The sequence below is a fragment of the Alexandromys fortis genome, unplaced genomic scaffold (assembly GCF_014885135.2).
Source record: "Alexandromys fortis isolate MF-2015 unplaced genomic scaffold, M_Fortis_MF-2015_v1.1 scaffold_219, whole genome shotgun sequence".
In the NCBI taxonomy this organism is placed as follows: Eukaryota; Metazoa; Chordata; class Mammalia; order Rodentia; family Cricetidae; genus Alexandromys; species Alexandromys fortis.
The window spans coordinates 493,588-505,728 of record NW_026068092.1 but is presented as its reverse complement, the minus strand read 5'-3'; the positions used below and the strand labels follow the sequence as shown (position 1 = coordinate 505,728).

The 12,141-nt window shown below is 42.1% G+C and overlaps 1 protein-coding gene across 8 annotated transcripts in view; it reads left to right on the top strand.

Annotated features, from left to right (window-relative positions):
* Gnb1l (G protein subunit beta 1 like) overlaps nt 1-12,141 on the top strand; it is an 83,481-nt gene that overhangs the window by 37,991 nt on the left and 33,349 nt on the right. For 3 of the 8 annotated variants that reach the window (XM_050122964.1, XM_050122966.1, XM_050122965.1), the window contains one exon: nt 1,806-1,934. The exons of the other annotated variants lie outside the window; for them this stretch is intronic. The gene's annotated coding sequence lies outside the window, so the exon portion shown is untranslated. The remainder of the gene's footprint in view (nt 1-1,805; nt 1,935-12,141) is intronic. 8 annotated transcript variants of the gene reach the window in all.

The window sequence follows — 12,141 nt, the reverse complement described above, 5'->3', positions numbered from 1 at the left end:
TCTCTTATCCTTTCTCTGTCCTCTGTGTGTGTTCCTAGAACCTTGGGTGGCCTGAGATGGCCTGTTGAGGGCTGAGCATCGCTTTGACCAGTTATGATGAGCCTCTGCAGTTAGTTACTGCCGACCACTGCGAAAAGAGGCTTCTCTGACTAGAGCTGACAGCAGCGCTATCTACACATAGTTTTTTAAAAGACACCGTGATAGGCACATCATGTCCAGTTAGCAGGACAGTAGCTGCAGCTTGCCCACTAGGACCTGTGATTTTCCCAGCCACAGGCTTTTAACCAGACATGGGTTTCCTCCTGTGGAGCAAACCTCAGTTCTATAGAATGCAGTTGTGGGCACATCTTGTCTAGCAAGGTCTACATCTCAGTAAGACAGTTTTCCCCAGCAGCCTATAGTAGCACCTTTTACCATTGTGAGAGCTCGCTGTTGAAGAACCTTCCATCTCAGTTCCAGTTTGATTTATTTCTGTCCTAAGACCAGGGCACATGGTGTTTTCAGCCATAGGGTCTTACTGTCTGTCATAGTTTGAATAAGAATGGTCACCAGAGGATCGTGTAATTGAGTGTTTAGTCCCTGGGGAGTAGAACTCCTTGAAAAAATTAGAAGGATTAGGAGGTGTGGCTTTGTTGGAGGAAGTGTGTCACTGAGAGTGGACTTTGAGTGTTCAAAAGCCCGTGTCAGGCCCAGTCTCTCTCTAACTCAGGATATTGATACTTCTCTAGTACCATGTCTGCCTACATGCCCCTGTTTTCCGCTATGATGATAATGAACTAACTTCTGAAACTGTAAGCAAGCCCCCAGTTAGATGTTTTTTTCTATAAGAGTTTTCTTGGTCATGGTGGCTCTTTGCAGCAATAGAACAGTGACTAAGACACCGTAGTTCTGGTAGGCAATTACTGATGTTGTTTTGAAGACCCAGAAGGCTTCCCTGATAGCCTGGTGATAGTTCACCCCTGGAACTAAGTTTTTTTTTTTTTTTTAAGATTTATTTATTTATTATGTATATAATGTTTATCTGCTTGTATGACTGCAGGCCAGAAGAGGGCACCATATCTCATTATAGATGGTTATGAGCCACCATGTGGCTGCTAGGAATTGAACTCAGGACCTCTAAAAGAGCAAGCAGTCAGTGCTCTTAACCTCTAAGCCGTCTCTCCAGCCCCTGGAACTAATATTCTCATTTAATAACTTATGATTTCTGGAAGCAGCTTTATCCTCCCATTTAGGGTACCTTCACCCCCCCCCCATTTACTTATTTATTTTGTGTGGAAGCGTGGCATGCTCATGCTATGGCATGTATGGAGAGGGGTTCAGAGGACAACTTATGGGAGCTGGTTCTCCACTACTTGGGTCATCACTTGGCATCAAGGGCTCTTACTCTATTGAGCCATCTCTATTTTTAAAATTTGCATTATCAGATATCAAGTCTCCTTGTGACTTTTTTCATATATTCTTAGTTTGGGTGACCCTCCCTCCTCCTCTTCCTCTTTCTTCCTCCCTTCTTCTCCCCTCCCCCACCCCTATCTTATTGTTCCTATTCCCTGCTTAACCCTTTCTATCCCCAGTATTTCCCTTCCACTTTCAACTTTCCTTCTCACCTTAAAGCCTTTTCTTCTCCCCTCTCAGGGCCTCTTTTTGTAGGCTCCTGATGTTTACGTGTACTCATGCCCGCACATATGTAAAAATCAGAAGCTAGGGTCTCTGCATGAGAGAACACGTGTTCGTCTTTCTGAGCATTGGTTACTTCACTTAATATAATGTTTTCTAACTCAATTTTCCTAATTTCATTTTCTTTACAGATGAGTAAAATTCCTTCATGTAGCTGGGTGGTGGTTGTATGCCAACCTGCTCCACAGAGTGAGTTTCAGGACAGCCAGGGCTACACGGAGAAAACCTGCCTTGAATAATTTTTTTTTTAATTCCTTCAGGTATATATGCCATACTTTTTATTAACATTCATCAGTTGATGGATGTCTAGGATGATTTCATTTCCTATCTTTTGTTACTAGAGGAGCAATAAACATGGAGTAACAAGCATCTTTGTGATAAGATATAGAATCCACATAGTAGCTCAGGTTTTTTTTTTTTTTCAGTTTTCCAATCATACTCTCAGGAAACTTGGGTCAAGTGTCATGGGACTGTAGGCTAAAACTTGACCAACTAACTGAATGTTGGGAACTATGAAAAAAGTTTCAGTCCAGTCCACATAGCATTCAGTGAACTGAAAACCTGCTAAGAATGAACCTTTTGCTGATTGAGCTGTTCCTTGCCCAGCTACTGATTTTATATGCTAATGTTACATCTTGACACTTTGTTCAACGTGGTTATGGTTCTAAGAGTTTTCTGGTAGAGTCTTTAGTGTCTTTTATATAGAGATCATTTCACCTGTACATAAGAATACTTTAACTTTTTCTTTCCTATTTGTATATAAGGGATCTCTTATTTCTTTTTCTTGTCCTGTTACTCTAGCTAAGACTTCAAGTACTATATTGAACAGGAATAGAGAAAATGGTTGTCCTTATTTTGTTCCTGGTTGAGATTTTCCTCCATGGTAACATGATGTTGGCTCTAAGTTTGTCATATATATTTATTATGTTGAGTATGCTTCCTCCATCTATAATGTCTTCATTATTATCATGAAAGGATTTTGGATTTTATCAAAGCTCTTTTTTTATCTTATCAAAGGCCATCTATTTAGGTGATTATAATAATCATTTTTATATTTTTAAATATATATTTGACTTTATGTGTGTGGGTGTTTTGTATGAATGTCTACTGTGTGCATGCCTTGTGCCTGGGAAACTAGAGGAGGCTATCATATCTTCTGGGATTGTAGTTACTGTCGGGGTCCAACCTCAATGGGGTTCGCACTTTCCAGGGTAGGGGTGTGTGGATTAGAAATTTTAGGCAGGGGCTGGAGAGATGGCTCAGTGGTTAAGAGCATTGCCTGCTCTTCCAAAGGTCCTGAGTTCAATTCCCAGCAACCACATGGTGGCTCACAACCATCTGTAATGAGGTCTGGTGCCCTCTTCTGGCCTGCAGACATACACACAGACAGAATATTGTATACATAATAAATAAATAAATATTAAAAAAATGACCCTCTACTAGGAAAAGAAGAATTTAAAAAAAAAAGAAATTTTAGGCAGAAGGAACAGAGTTACAAAAGAAAAAGACGGAGACACAGAATAGTATCGGGAGGGCAATCAAGTGAATATTGAATCTTCCCATGTTTATTTTTCATATGCTTATAAACCCAGTCCAAAAAATAGGAAGAAAGCCAAGACCTCTTCTTTTCATGATACAAGGAGCAAAGTGATTACCATCGTAATACCCAAAACACCAAGTAACCACACCTTAGGTCAAGATATCCTATTAGTAGGCACACCTAGAGTCAAAACTATTCAATAGCCTTAAAGGAGCAAGAATAGGCTTGAACTCTCTGACCTTTAGTCAAGGTAGAATGGATCCACTTCAAGGCCTGTGTTTCTGGTACAGGACAGATGACTATGCCTGTCTTCGGCCATCTTCTTCTACTTTCCAGACTTAATTATCATCAGTACATACATTCCGTCGTGCACATCCTGTCTTAGATTGCCTGGAGGGAAACTGTCTTACCTGGCATTAACCACCAGCCTCTGTTAATAAAGGGTTAAGGAAGGGTGTGCAGCTAGGCACTGTGTATCTCTGAGCTCTTCCTTCCCTTCTCATACTGCAGCATGATGACATAAGAGGGTCAGGAGTACAGGCTCAGAAATCTCACTTCAGTTCCTCTGGGAAGGCCTCAGCAGCTTCTGTATCATCAGGGCTGGCATTCTTCTGCACATACTGGACCAGATGTTCAAGAAGCCATCGAGCCTATTCTCCTGTTTAAAAAAAAAAAAAAAAAAAAGCACAAACTTGCCATCAACTCCATAATCCAGTGCAGGGTCTTTCTCTTTTGCTTTAGTGAAGGTTGCTCTGGTGCCATCATGCCAAAGTCTTTCCGCAGCAGATTGCTCATGGGCATCCACATTCAGGAAATTTAGAGTAAAAAGCATGATTTAAGGCATTATGTAGTGACTGAGGTTATAATTCTATTTTTATCTTTTAAAGTTGTGTTTTCAAGAAGCCATGGACATGCTCCACAATTACTTGTCCTTGAGGATTATAAGGAATGCCTGTTTTATGTTCAGTATTCCATTGGGAACAAATTGCTGAAATGCTTTGTTAATCTATCCAGACTTATTCCCTGTCTTTATAGTTTTAGGAATTCCCGTATATGAAAAACACTTTTAGCAGTGAGTTATCACATGCTTAGTAGCTTCTCCAGTCTGTGCAGTAGCCATTAAGAAACCTGAATATGTATTGATTGTCACATGCACATATCTTGATATGTCATATTCTACAATATGAGTAACATCATTTGCCATAAGTGATTAGGAGGCAGGCCTTGAGGATTTGCTCCCTGATGAGGTACAGATAAATATTGTGGACATACATCACATTGCTTAACCGTCTGACAAGCAATTTCTCTTGTTAATCCAACTTGGGTCCTTAAACTTTTACTATTTTGATGATGTAAAGCATGCGCTTGCTGAGCAAGCTCAACCTGAGATAAAGCAACCGATTGGATAAATTTATCAGCAAGAGGAAGGTGTATCTATAAAAGAGGACCGTTTTGCCATAATACTGCCATGGGAGTAAGTTTTTTAGATAAAGTACATGCTTGCCAAGGTTGATCGTAGATGATATAATGTACCTGCTGTTTCTGTATTGCATGTCCCACCAGCTCTAGTACCTGTCTAGCAGCGTCTGTAAAGTGTCTGGTGGAAGTAGGGTCACTACTCCCCTTAAGAATCTCACTAAGTGGCTCAGGGTCTCCTGTAAACAACTTTAAATAGGGCCATAGCCACTGGATATCTCTCAAATAACTTCTGGCCAAGTGATGATTTTGATCAACATGTTCTTGTTTTTCTTCAACTGTTTTATTGATAATTCTAAATTTGTGTTTATGTGGCAGATTGGCTTCAGTTTCCTGTTGTTAATTACATTGTTACCTCGCTTGGCATCACATTGAAACCGAGTTTGTAAAATGAATTTGAGAGCATTCTTCCGTTGCTATTATGGAATAATTTGAGAAGGATTGCTGTTAATTTTCCTTTAGAAAGGCCAGGTAGAATTTCTTAGTGGATCCCTTACAAAGGTCAGGTAGAATTCCACAGTGGATCCTTTATAAAGGTCAGTAGAATTCCGCAGTGGATTCCTTTATAAAGGTCAGGTAGAATTCTGCAGTGGATCCTTTATAAAGGTCAGGTAGAATTCCGCAGTGGATCCTTTATAAAGGTCAGGTAGAATTCCGCAGTGGATCCTTTATAAAGGTCAGTAGACTTCTGCAGTGGATCCTTTATAAAGGTCAGGTAGAATTCTGCAGTGGATCCTTTATAAAGGTCAGGTAGAATTCCGCAGTGAATCGTTTATAAAGATCAGGTAGAATTCCACAGTGGATCCTTTATAAAGGGCAGTAGACTTCTGCAGTGGATCCTTTACAAAGGTCAGTAGAGTTCCACAATGGATCCTTTTGAGCCTAGACCTTTTTTTAGTTTGGAGGTTTTTTTTTTTTTAGTTACTCTTTTAACCTTACTATTTGTTACAGATATGTTTATTATTTGTCTTTTCTTGGTTTAACCTTGGTCCTAAATGTGGTGAAGTATAAGTTTTTAATGTTCGCCTTGTTGATTTGGTGATAGCTAGGTCTTCTCTTCCTTTCTTTAGTTAATTTGGCTAAGGGCTTGCTCATTTTGTTTACCTTTTCAAAGAACTGACTCATTTTATTGATTCTTTGTAGTGATTTTGTTGTTGGTGTTATTTCCATTTCATTAATTTTGCCCTGACCTTGATTGTTTCTTTCTGTCTTCTCCTTTTGGGTTTGACTTTCTTGTTTTTCCCAGGCCCTGAAATCACCATTAAGTTATTTTTTTAAAATCTCTGGGTTTTTTTTATGTAGGTACTTATAGCTACGAAATGCTCTGTCAGGACTACTTTCATTGTTACCTTACACGTTATATTTTCTTTATTCTAGGACTTTTTTATTTCTTTCTTGATTTCTTCAGTGACCTATTCATCATCCAGCACTGTGCTGTTCAATCTCCCTGAGTCTGTGAATTTTCTCTGTTTTCGCCTGTTGATTTCTAGCTTTATTTCCTTGTGGTCAGATAGGACATGAGAAGTAATTTCAATTTTCCTGCGTTGCTGACACTTGCTTTGTTTCCTAATATGATCTATTTTAGAGAAAGCTCCAGGGGCTGCTGAGGAGAATGTGTACTCTGCAGTGTTTGGATGGAATGTTCTATAGATTGCTGTTAAGTCCATTTGATATTTATTCTGATGTTTCTCTGTTCTTTTTTAGTTGGGATGCACTATGTACTAGAGAGAGTGGGTGAAGTCATGTAGGCAGAGACTGCTCTTTGTTTCCCAGCTGCCCAAACCCGAATAATCACATAGAAACTATTTTAATTACAACACTGCTTGGTCTATTAGCTCAGGCTTCTTATTAATTAACTCTTACATCTTAAAGTAACCCATTTCTATTAATCTGTGTATCAGCACAAGGCTGTGCCTTAATGGTAAGGGTCCTGCGTCTCTCTCATTCAGCACCTATGTGGCCTCTCTCTGACTCTGCCTACTCTCTCTTTATATATCTTTTCCAGCCTGGCTATATTCTGTCCTGCTATAGGCTGAATCAACTTCTTTATTAACCAATGGTAATAAATCGTATTCACAACATACAGAGGGGATCCCACATCAGAGTCACTCAGTGTTACTATGCTTAAGTTAATCCATTACCTTATATTTAGTACTGTTTCTTGTTTAAAACTAGGTTCAGCCCTGTTCAATGAGTATATGTTTAAAATTGTAATTCCCTCTGTTTTTTTCCGTTCTGAGACAAGGTTTCCATGTATAGCCCTGTCTGTTCCAGAACTCGCTCTGTAGACCAGGCTGGCCTCAAACTCAGAGATCTACCTGCCTCTGCCTCCTGAGTGAGCCACCACTCCCAGCCTGTAATATCATCTTGATGGGTTACTCCTTTCATCAATATGAAGTGATCTTCTAAACCTCCTTGGACTAGTTTTGAAGTTTGTCAGATAGAATGGTGATAGCTCACTGTACCCTCCTCGGAGTGGTGTCTTCTTGTAGTAAATAATTAACAGACTCACAACTAGACAGTAGGCAAGAGTGGGAGACTTTGAAGCATTTGGTCTCAAATGCAATGTTTTCATAAAAGCCATCAGAGAAGGCAGAAAAGCCATAAGTGGTGGGTGACTCCAAAGAAAACAGTGGGGCCGGTGTATGTTATGAACTTACAGAACTTGTGACAGCATGCTCAAGACTTGCACAGATTCACTCCAGACCAGGATCCCAGCACTGAGACGGGACAGTAGGCCCTGAGTCCACCTTAGCCAAGAAGCTATTTGCAGTTGATCAGCTGGGAGAGGGAAAATCAGTTTTCTCCAATGGAGTGGCACTGGGTGTATCAGCCACACCCTAGGGCAGATTCATGCTCAGGAGTGGTTGGCCGACTCCGCGTTTTTCTTCTTTTGTTTGTGTGTGCTTATTTTTATATTTTCTTATTTGTTTGGGGTTTGAGTATTTTGTTTTTGTAAGAAAAAAAAAAGAATATGAAATTTTCCAGGCAGTGGTGGCACATGCCTGTAATCCCAGTAATTGGGAAGCAGAGGCAGGTGGATCTCTGAGTTTAAAGCCAGCCTAGTCTACAGAGCAGAGTTTCAGGACAACCAGGGCCACACAGGGAACCCTGCCTCAAAAAAAAAAAAAAAAAAAAAAAAAAAAAGAGAGAGAGAAAGAAAGAGAAATTGGCTGTGTAGTGGGGGAAGGGGAATCTGAGAGGATTTAGGAGAGAGGGGAAAGTATGACCAAATAAATTATAAAAGATTATTTAGGAATGAAATGAAAGGAACGGGAAAAGATAGACTGCGGCACTACTTGTTTTCTGCCTTTCACTCTGAGGTGGTTTCTGTCCTTCATAATGAGGTGTGTTTCTTCGAGACAGCAGATGGATGAGCCAATTTTAATCCAGTCTCTTAGTCTGTGTCTTTTGATTGGGGAATCAAGATCACTAATATTCAGTTATTCCTGAAAGGAGTGTTTAATTCCTGTTCTTTTGTTTGGGTTTGTACTATTTGCTGTTTTCCTGATCTTTATTTGATATTGTTCTAGCATTGTTTATTTTTACTCTATAGCATTTCGGATGTGTTACCATTCTCTTCACTGAAGACTTCCTTGTAATATCCTCCTTAGAGCCAGTTTTAAGACATTTATGATCATTAAGCTTTGGTTCTGAACATCCACACACACTTGTGCCGAGCGTTCCATCCTCCCGCCCAGAGCCAGGAAGTGCCGTCTAGGACAGCAAGGCTCATCAGATGCAGCATTCGGACTGCACGTACAGCTTACAGCCATGATAAATGTTTAATTGGAGAACAGAAAAATTCTTAATTTTTTGCTATCGTTATTCCCAATCAAGTAGTAATCGAATTAGTGTATTATATTTGGATTGTATTTCCTTAACTTTTAAAACTATTGTTTGAGTTACTGATTTGAGCTAGATCAAATTTGTTTAATAAAAGTTAGCTTGGTTATTGGAGGAGAGAATTTCCAGCAATTTTTTTGTTTTATTTTGTTTTTGAGTCAGGGTTTCTCTGTGTAGCTCTGGCTATCATGGAACTCACTCTGTAGGCCAGGCTGGCCTTGAACTCAGCCATCCATCAGCCTTTGCCTCTCCAGTCCTGGGATTAAAGGCATAAGTCACCACTGACCAGCTCCAACAATTTTTGAAATAAACCTAAACATTATTCTGCCATTTTGTTATATATTAATGGAAATTCATTTTCTCAAAATCAACAGTAATAAAATCAAGTTCTCTTTCAGCCCTGAAAACATTAAAGATTTCTTATATCTTGCAGTATTAAATGTTCAGACAGGATTTAACTTTTTATATAAAAATAAGTATATTCATCTCATTAGCTTATAATCTTGCATTTTAGCTTTAATAAGTGTATGTATATCCAAAAATTGTTTCAGAATAAATTTATAACTTACTATCAGTAAATCCATTGTTTGTATTTATAGACCCAAGGCTGTGCAAAATTTTCTCAGGTGTAAAGGGTTTGTAAGTTGTAGCTGGTGACTTTTCTCTGTCCTGCCTGGTCCTGCTGGACCGGTTTCTCTCCTGCCTACCGGTCCCCGCAGCCACTTATAAAATAATAATTCGGAGGCTTAATATTACTTATAATTGCTTGGCCGATGGCTCAGGCTTCTTATTGGCTAACTCCACATAAAACTTAACCCATTTCTAATAGAACCTTTACCAGACTCTCATGGATTCATGCTACAGTAAATAGAAGTGCAAGAAGGCCTGCCTTAGCAAGGATGCTTGTTCTCTGTTACCACAGTGGAGTGCTTGCGGGATGCTACCCTAGAACAAAGGGCTGCTTAGCACACAGTTTGGAGGAATGAAGTCCCCCAGTGGGCAGCCCCAGTGGTGGCCTCTGGTAGAGCCAGAGGAGATGGCATCATAGTGTGTGTGTATGCAGGAGGGAATGCATCCATCACAGAGAGGGATCCAGAGAGCAGCTCAGGGACCTGATTGTCTCCTTCAGTTCACACTCAAGTCTGGAGGCTAGACTCCTGAGGGCAGAGCTCCCTGGACAGTGAATGTGAATTGTTGTAAGTAGATGCCACCATACGAAGGTTCCTGAGCTATGTCGGGACTGAGCTTTAATAAGTATGTCCTTGAGAGAGAAACTCCATCAGATCAGCTGCCCTGGCTCCCTTGCTGTATTCTGCCACTTTTCAGAATTTAATCATGATGTATTCAGCAATGACTTGAGTTTACTTTGTCCTCTTTGAATGCTCGTCTTTCCCAAACTCTCCGTCATTACTTAAGAGCTTTTTTCCCTCTGATTGTCTTCTGGGTCGTTTGCTCTCCCACTCATGGAGCAAGAGACGAGAAGTAGAACCTCGCACCACGCAGCAGCACTGCATGGGCCATGCACAAGGTCTGCGGCCTCACCCAGGGTGGCCAGGGGCCAGGGGCCAGGGGCCAGGAGAGATAGGATTATACAATTATTCTCAATTAGATTAATAAAGAATAATTAGGTGTCATAAATCAAGTAATCATAAGATATTGTCATAGGAAAAATATGTAGGTAGAATTAATTAGTTTTCAAATAAAGCATTTATTTTAATTGCCTGAAATGATGGAGCCCTTAATTGTTGATGCATCATTTTGGCCTGAACTTTCCGGCTGTTGTAACAGCGTGACGTGACGGGTTTGTTCCCTGCATTTCTGGGGAGACAATAGAGGAGCCCTTGATTTCATCACCTCACAATGAACCTTCTGCTGGGAGGCTCTGGAAACTCCCACCATGCCGCAGGCAGGCGGCAAGTGTGGGCCGAGCTTCGGCTGGCAATGCCCAGGGTCGTGTGTGTGAGAACTCTTACACATGTATGTGCATGAGTGTGCATGTGAGCACAAGTGTACACATGTGTTCTGGTGTGTGTACCTGAGGGTCTGTATGCCCTTGTGTGTGGAATACATTTGAAGGGGCTGCATGTGTGTGTGCGTTGATGTATGCATGTATAAGTGTGAGCATCTGTGTGTATAACATGGCTACAGTGTGTGTGGTATCTGGATTGCACTCGTGTGCCTACAGAAGTAGCCTCCCACAGGGGGTGGCCTGCCAGAGATCATTGCTTGAACGCAGGTGGCAGGATGCCCCTATCCTGGCCTTTGAGTTTCCCTGCTGGGTGAACGAGCTGTAAGAGACTTAAGTTCTTGGCAGTAGGGGAGCTAGGGCCTGTGGACCTGTATCTGACGAGAACACAGCTGGGCTTTAGAGGGCCCACAGCTGCCCCCTGAACCTGTTGTTTGGACTACCTGCTCGAGGCAGTCCTTCTAGCATTTGTGATCTTTTCAGGGGCGTGTGTCTGTGAACAGTGTAGGTCGTGTCTTCTCTGTAGACATTGTGAAGAGTTAGCGTTTAGCAAATGATAAGTTTTATATAGCTAAAGCTCCTTCCCTATTCCCCCCACCAAAAAAGACAAAAAAAAAAAAAAAACAGAAAAGAGGGGACTTGGCAGTTTGTACCTGCATGGTAACCTTGTTTTCTTTGAAAGGTCTTGAGGGAGTCAGGGTCCAAGCATAGAGTTAGCCTAGAAAAGGCTTGACCTGGTAGGACCTGCATCAGGTCAGTAGGACAAGATATGTGTCTGGTATAGGTACAGACCTCCCTGGCCTTCCCCCATCCTTCTCTACCCTCCATACAGGGCCTGGTGGTCTCCTGGGAGCCTGGCTCTGGCTGCTGTATGTCTTCCACTGTGGTATGGATCAGAGCCCATACCTCCCTTTCCTGTAACAGAGGAAAAGGGAGGGCGTAGGATAGTGTGGAGGCATGGCACTGGGGCATGCTGGTGGAGATGGGCTTGATAGGGTTGTACTGGGGAGGCTGCCTGCTACAGAAGCCTTTGCCCCCCCCCCCCCCCCCCCCCCCCCCCCCCCCCCCCCCCCGGCCTCTTTACTGCTTGTCGCTGTGTGTGGCCTCAGCCTGTAGTTCCTCTTCCTACATTCCACGCCAGCCTTAAAGCCCAGTCTCCACTCTGGAAGAATCCTGCCCAGCTCTTTTGCTCCGTTCTTTTCCTTTCCACGTTCTTTGGATGGCTGCAGCTGCCACCCAAGTTGGGCAGACCTGCCTCTCCCTGCTGTGCAGGCTGCATGTAAGTAGAGTAGGATGCATCTCTGCCCAGTGGAAAGACAAACAACCTGCAGCCCCCTACTGTCTGCCTCTGACCTTTTCTCCTCTACCTTCATCCCAGCCTGTGGCCTTGGGGCCACCCTTGCCTCTGAAGAGCGGCCAGCTGAGGTACTGGGGTATTGTGAGGGGGTAGACTACAGACAAGGCTGAATGTGTGGTCTAGGGGAAATTTCTTCTTTGCAAGGTAGACCCTAGCAGGTCTTGTATACAAGTCCTGTGCTTTGAGGCATGGTCTGCTGAGACAGCAGTTCTGTGGGTGTGACAGATGACTTTGTCCTGCCCTTTCACATGTACCCTTCCTGGCTGCTCTGCCACTTGGTGG